Raw genomic sequence first — 7,551 nt, 5'->3', positions numbered from 1 at the left:
TTATATAGGGCCCCCAAAGCGGAGACTTGGACTTTGAGTGTGTTAGTGGCTAACCCCAGTTGTAGCCCCGACTAAAAATTCTAGGACAAGTCCCACTGGCGCTACATCCCCCAAGGGTTCCCCCAGGAACTTTTTCCACGTTCTACCGTAGATTTGGGATGTTATAGGTTTCCTACTTTTCAACAGGGTGGAGACTAAGCCTGGAGAGAATCCCTGGTGACTCAGTAGCGCCCTCTCAAATTCCAGGCTGCTAGATGGAAGCCCTTCACCTGAGAGTGGACCACTGGTCCCTGGGAAAGCAGGTCTGGACTCTCCGGTAATATCCATGGATCTGTCACCGACATGAGTCTCAGAAGGGAGAACCAAGGTCTCCTTGGCCAAAACAGAGCTATAAGAATTATCGCTCGATCCTCCCTGATTTTCCTGACCACTACTGGGATCATTGTTATCAGGGGAAATGCATAGGCCAGGATGAACTTCCAAGGTAGGGCATCTACTGCGAAAGGGGTTTTCCCTTGGATTTAGTGAGCAGAACTTCCTGACCTTCCGGTTGTGTGCGGTAGCAAACAGGTCTATTTCTGGTTTGCCCCAGGCCTGAACTATTTGTTGGAAGACTTGGGGGTTTAGGGACCATTCCCCTTGTCTTAGGTGCCTGCGACTCAGGAAGTCTGCCTGTATATTTTCTACCCCCTTTATGTGCAGTGGAGTGATGGATAACAGATGTTGCTCTGCTAGCTGGAAGAGTAGATCCGATATTTGCATGAGGCCCAGAGATCTTGTTCCCCCTGGTGATTGATGTCACCAAATCAGGGGTCTCCTATATAGTTTTGTTCATACAGTCAGCGCAGAGGTCTTTCTGCCACTGATCTTCTAGCGGGTGTTTGCAAAGTGCGCATTCTCTATTCTTGGTTTTGCTGCTAGCCTTCCTCGACCCCTAGTGATCAGAGAAAATGTCACCCTGTTACCATAAGGGTGACATTCACGTAGATCACTCACCAGCGCAATCAGAGGTACCGATCTCGGAGACTCCTCAGATGCACTCGTGATGTTTCTCCTGGACGTCTCAGTCATGTCGGTTGCATTTATGACTGCCGCTCCCACCACTCGAGCGACTGCTCCTGGTATGCTGGTGGCTCGGCCTGGCATCTGGCGAGAGCTCTTGCTGCTGACGCTGCTTGTCTTGCCCCACTTCCATCATGAAGCCTTGGGCATGCGTATGCCTTCTGTGGTCATCCCCCTTATGTAAGGGGGATCCACTGCACTCTCCGCCTCCTCCTGTTACCCCCACAGCCACCCCCCCCCACTGGGATCTCCTTTTGCCGGCTGGCATTGTTTGCTATGGGCGCTGCCATCTTGGATCACTGGCACCGTCTCCCGATGTCACGTGGGCACGCCCCTTTCCCAGCGTGCGATGTCAGAGGGGCGCAACCTGGAAGCGGCCGCTCCTGCGCTGCTTCTGGATGCGGCAGAGGGCGGCGCGGCAGAGCCCCAGAACCCCAGCCATGCTGTTTCTGCGCCCGCTGAGCCCCCGCGGATGGCGCTTCCCCCTCCCGACACAGCGCTTAGGGACCAGCCTGATCTTCCACGCCGGCACGAGAGAGGGGCAGGTACGTGATCTTCAGGACAGGAAACCCAACTGAAGCGAGGGAGAGGTACCGCCCTTTTTTCAGTAGGGTTCCTGTCCTGGCTGGGTGGATCCCCTCATGTGTGCCATCATGGGAGGCAGGGAGAAAAAAAAAAAAAAAAAAAAACAAAAACAAAAACTTTTTTCCCCAAAAGCCAGGGCTCAACGAGACATGGCCCTGCCCCACAAGACAGCCACTTTTCAACCATAGATTGTAAATCCAGGTTAAAAATATTAATGCATATTAGTTCTTATTTTTTTGAATAAGATTCGAATATGCATTAATAGGTTTCCAAAAATTTTTACCGTTGATTGACATTTTTTTCATGTAACTCAAGGTTTTTGTTCCTTAACTATATAGACAAGATATGATCCATTTATCAGACATCGGTCTCGATATTTTTAACCTGGATTTACAATCTATGGTTGAAAAGTGGCTGTCTTTGTTGTGGGGCAGGGCAACGTCTCGTTGAGCCCTGGCTTTTGGGGAAAAAAAAAAAAAGCCTGCTAAGGGGCGGATTGTTTCTTTGGTATGGTAATATTGGGTATTTTTATGGAGTTAATGATTTGGTTTATTTATTATATTAACCCAAAATAAACTCATGACCACTTTTCATCCACTAAAATGTGTAGTGTCATTTTACCATTACTCATATCGGTCTTGTATGGCCATGGTCTCCTAGGTCAAGAAATAAAGCCTTCTGCCACAGAAGCCCTCTAGTACAGGGGTGCAGTAAAATTCCCCCCCAGGGGGTGTCATGAGTGAATTGTGTAGGGCCAGACCAATAGGCAGAAAATCTGCTCAATACAATTTTACAATACTAAAGTCGAAATCAGCTATACACACTATAGAAAATTTGAGGACATTTAGAGAGACTGGCATTTCATATGGGAATTACTCAGTCTTAAATCTTCAGCTGTGCTCAAACCACAAAAAAAAACGGATTACTTACCGGTAATACTCTTTTGTAGAGTCCACGACAGCACCCACTGAGAGAGGGGATCCGCCCCCGGAACAGGAAACCTACAGAGAGATAAATGGGGCGGTCCCCCTCAGTTTTGTGTTACCGAGAACAACGGAGGAACCGCCATACATGTTTTAGTCAATTTGTTTGGGCGATTCATCTATCTTACCCCTATATAGTTTTATGCTTACTAAGTTTAATCACATATCTAACTTAACTCATAATCTCCACCACCAAGGAGACCCACGTGTGAAAAAATCTTTACGGGAGGGAAGTGAGCGGGTGCTGTCGTGGACTCTACATAAGAGTATTACCGGTAAGTAATCCGGTTTTTCCTCTTCGCCACGACAGCACCCACTGAGAGATTTCCAGAGATAATCACTTGGGAGGGCACACCGTGTTAAGGACTGATCTACCAAAAGTTAGATCCTCGGTAGAGGACAAATCTAGTCTATAGTGGCTATAAAAGGTAGACGGAGAAGACCAGGTTGCAGCCTTACATATTTGTTCAATTGGGACGTTCGCCATCTCGGCCCAGGAGGATGATATGGCTCTAGTAGAGTGCGCCTTAATCCCCAGTGGAGGGTCTTCTCCTTTTGCCAAATATGCCATTGTGATCGCATCTCTAATCCATCTGGATATTGTGCCTGATGTAACTGCAGACCCCTTCCTGCTACCCTGGAAGAAGACAAAAAGAGACCTACTCTGCCTCCAGGGACTGGTCCTATCTAGGTAGGCTAGCACCGCTCTTTTCACATCTAAAGTGTGATATTTCACCTCGTCCTGTGTTGACGGTTTCTCATAGAAGGAAGGTAGGTATATCTCCTGAGATCTATGAAATTTAGTTGCCCGTTTTTGAAGGTAGGACGGGTCTGTCTTTAAAATCAGACTGTCTCGTGTTATTGACAGGAACGGAGGGTCTACTGATAGAGCGTGAAGATCACTCACTCTTCTAGCCAATACTAAGGCTACTAGCATAGCAGTTTTTAATGAGAGGCGCTTTACTGATGCCAAGCTTATGGGCTCAAATGGTGCCTGAGTGAAAGCATCCAAAACTAGAGTAAGGTTCCATGCTGGTAGCTGAGGAATATGCACCGGTTCTGAGCGTTGACAAGCCGAGATGAAACGGGTCACCCATCTATTCGCTGCCACGTTATAGTTAAATAGGGCTCCTAGGGCTGACACGTGGACCTTTAGAGTGCTTACCGAGAGCCTTAATTCTCGGCCTCTTTGCAGAAATTCTAGAATGGCCGTAATGGGTACTTCACCGGCTAGTTTTGCTGGGTGAAAGGCCAGGAACTTTCTCCACACTTTAGCATATATTTTTGTTGTGGACTCCTTCCTACTTTGTAGCAGGGTATTGATTAGGTTCTTTGAGAAACCTCTCTGCCTCAGTAGCTCCCCTTCAAATTCCAGGCCGCTAGGTGCAGGGCTTTGGCCTGTGGATGGTAGCAGGGTCCCTGCGAGAGAAGATTCTGGTGCAGCGGCAGGATCCACGGGTCGGTTACTGACATGGCTCTCAGCCATGAAAACCACGGTCTTTTTGGCCAAAAAGGGGCTATCAAGATGACCCTCGCTCTCTCCTGTCTTATCTTCCTGACTACTGTTGGTAGTAGAACCATTGGAGGGAAGGCATAGGCTAGCTGGAATGTCCAGGGTGCTTGGAGGGCATCTAGAATGTCTGGGTTGTCTGACCTGTAGAGTGAAGCAAACCTTCTTACGCGCCTGTTGGCTCTGGTCGCGAATAGGTCTCTCTGGTCTGCCCCATTCTGACGCTATCATTTCGAAGACGTACCTGCTGAGGACCCACTCGCCCTGATATAGGGCCTGGCGACTGAGATAGTCTGCTCGGGAGTTGTCTACTCCTCTTATATGGAGTGCTGACAAGGAGAGAAGATGTACCTCGGCCATTTCTATGATCTTTCCTGCAATAGACATCAGTGGCACCGACCGCGTGCATCCTTGCCGGTTTATATAGGCCACTGCGGTGGTATTGTCTGTCTGGATTCTTACGTGGGCACCCCTTAACTGCGGGAGAAAATGAGATATCGCATAGAAAATCGCTGTTAGCTCCTTTACATTAGAGGAGGTCTCTATTTCATCATTACGCCACCAGTCTTGTACCATGTGCTCCTCTAGATGGGCCCCCCAACCTAAGGGGCTGGCATCTGTGGTGAGTATTTTGGAGGGAGTCACCCACCATTGCACTCCCTTCGATAAATTGGAAGGATTTAACCACCATTTTAGGGATTCAACCACCTCGGGCGATAGGGACATCTTCCCCTCCAACCGCCCCTGCAGTCTGTTTCCTGCAGAATAGCCCACTGTAGTTCTCTGGAGTGGAACTGGGCCCATTGCACCTCTGGAATGCACGATATCAGGGACCCCAGCAAGGACATACCCTGTCTCAATATTACGGGTCTTCCTGTAGTATTCCGTATCTTATCGACTATGGCTATCACTTTGGCGTGTGGCAGAAAACATTCATCAGTTACGGAGTCTACTTGCAGGCCTAGAAACCTCTGACAGGTTACTGGTTCTAGCCTGGACTTCTCCCAGTTAATTAGCCAGCCTAGTGTTTTTAGGGATGAGATAGTCTTAGCTATTCTGGCTTCGCACTGTGAAACAGACTTTCCCACTATGAGTAGGTCATCTAAGTAAGGGACAACTAGGGTGTCATTCAGCCTTACATACGACATCACCTCCAGCATCAATTTTGTAAATACCCGAGGAGCCATGGATAGCCCGAATCCCGAATAGCATTGCCGCAAACTGGAAATGCTGAATCCGACCTTTGAACCAGACTGCTACCCGCAGGAACCTCTGGTGCCCACGATACATGGGGAGATGGTAATAGGCGTCCTTTAGGTCCAAGACTGCCATATAACACCTGGGGAACAAAAGCTTTATTGCAGACTTTAATCGATTCCATTTTAAACGACCTCAGCTTTAAGAAGGTATTAAGCTTCTTTAAATTTATTATAGTCCTGTAAGAGCCATCTGGTTTTGGGACTAAAAATAGAGGAGAATAAAAGCCTATTCCTATTTCGTCCTCTGGGACCTCTACTAGGACCCGTTTAGTTAGCAGTACTGCAATCTCCATCTCCAGCGCTTCCTGCTGTGTCCGGGACTTCATAGAAGTCAATAGGAAGGAGTTCGGTGGATGCCGAACAAATTCTAATTTTAGGCCTGATGACACAATATTTATGGCCCATGGGTTTGATGTCACCTTCTCCCATTGGCGGCTGAATTTTAATAGCCTGCCACCTACCGGTATAATGGTTTTATCGGGATCTGTCTCCCCTGAAGGGACGTTTCCCGAATAGGTTGCCCCTTTGTTTGGGGTCCTTATTTCCCCAGCGGTCCAGGGGTCTAAAGTCCTTTTTACCAAACGGCGGCTTCCTGTAGGCCCTCCTGTTAAACGGAACATACGGGTTAGGAAAACCCTTCTTCCTCTCCCCCGCTTTTGTCAAAATCTCATCCAGTTCCGTGCCAAACAAGTACTTACCCTGGCAGGGTATAGCACACAGTCTAGTCTTTGTTTGTGTGTCTCCTTTCCACCCCTTCAACCATAAGGCCCGCCTGCCTGCATTGGTCAGTCCTGCCGCTCTAGCCGATAACCAGAGAGAGTCCGCGGAGGAGTCGGAGAGGAAGGCCGCTGCTCCCTTAATGAGGGGCATAGAGGAAAGGAGTCTATTCCTAGCTACTCCATTCTTAATATTGTCCTCTAAGTCAGTCATTCAGCCACACCAACATTGATCTTGCCGTGCACATGGCTGCTATTGCGGGCTTAAAGGCTGCCGTACATGCTTCCCAAGATCTTTTAAGGAATGTATCGGTTTTACGATCCAAAGAATCAGCCAAAGTTCCCAAATCCTCTACCGGCAGGGAGGATCTACGAGAGGTAGAGGCCACTGCCGCATCCACCTTGGGGGCTCTCGACCAGGCTGTTAACTCCTCATCGTCAAAGGGGTACTTACGCTTTGACGTAAAGGGGAGGAAGGTTCTCTGACCTTGTTTTTCCCACTCCCTTTTAACTAGCTCTTTAACAGCTGGGACCACTGGGAATGCCTGCAAACATTATGTCTTTTGGGGTCCTTACTCTCTGGCAACCCCATGGTATTTCAGACAGACTTCACTAAATTACTGACACTGTTCATGGGGAAACACGTTTGGTCCTCGTCCTCTGAGGAAAGGTATTCCTGGGACTTATCGGAATCTAGTTCCCCGGTTCCTGACGGCGACTTTGACGCCAGCGAGCCTCCTCCTCTTGGCGAACATATTTCTCTCACGGAGGAGTGACCCCCCAAACTACTGGAACCGCCTAAGGCCCGTAGCTCCTCTTATCATTGCCCAGATATCCTCCTTCTTTCGTGAGGATTCCTCCTGTAAGGCCTCCTCAATACACGATTAGCATAATCTTAGGGTGGCTGTCTGGGAGGGGCTGAGAACATAAGGCACACTATGTTTCGCCTTCTCCGTTCTTTTAGCCTAAAGGGGGTATGGACCAGAAAGAGAAGGCCATCAATTATGTATTCTGACCACAAAACACTCACCCGTGAGTTTCGTCAGTAAACTACCGGCTGCGGGGTCCGCGACCCAGGCTGAGGCGAGGCATGGGACGACTTCTTTTCTTTGCGCTTTTTCTCTAAGGGCTTGTCTTGCCTGGAAGGTCCACTAGATTCCTTCCTGGAGCTGCCACTTTTTCTGGTGCTACTGCTTCTCCTTGTAGCACTGCTCTGTCTACTGCCATGTGGGGATTCCACTGGCTGACCTAACGGGAGCGAAGCTGGGTCATCTAAGGACGACATGACTGCGCACTAGCGCTGTGTCTGTGGCTTCCTTTTAAAGCCTTTGCTATAGCTGCTCCTCTTTTTTTTTTGTCCACCTTTTTTTTCTCTGGTCTGCGCATGCACGGGTGTTGTCCCGCGGTCTCTACCTCCTGTCCTGACCCCGGAAGTC

This window comes from Dendrobates tinctorius, unplaced genomic scaffold (assembly GCF_039654945.1).
Source record: "Dendrobates tinctorius isolate UK_male_01 unplaced genomic scaffold, ASM3965494v1 ptg000165l, whole genome shotgun sequence".
Classification (NCBI taxonomy): Eukaryota; Metazoa; Chordata; class Amphibia; order Anura; family Dendrobatidae; genus Dendrobates; species Dendrobates tinctorius.
This window is presented reverse-complemented; position numbering follows the sequence as displayed.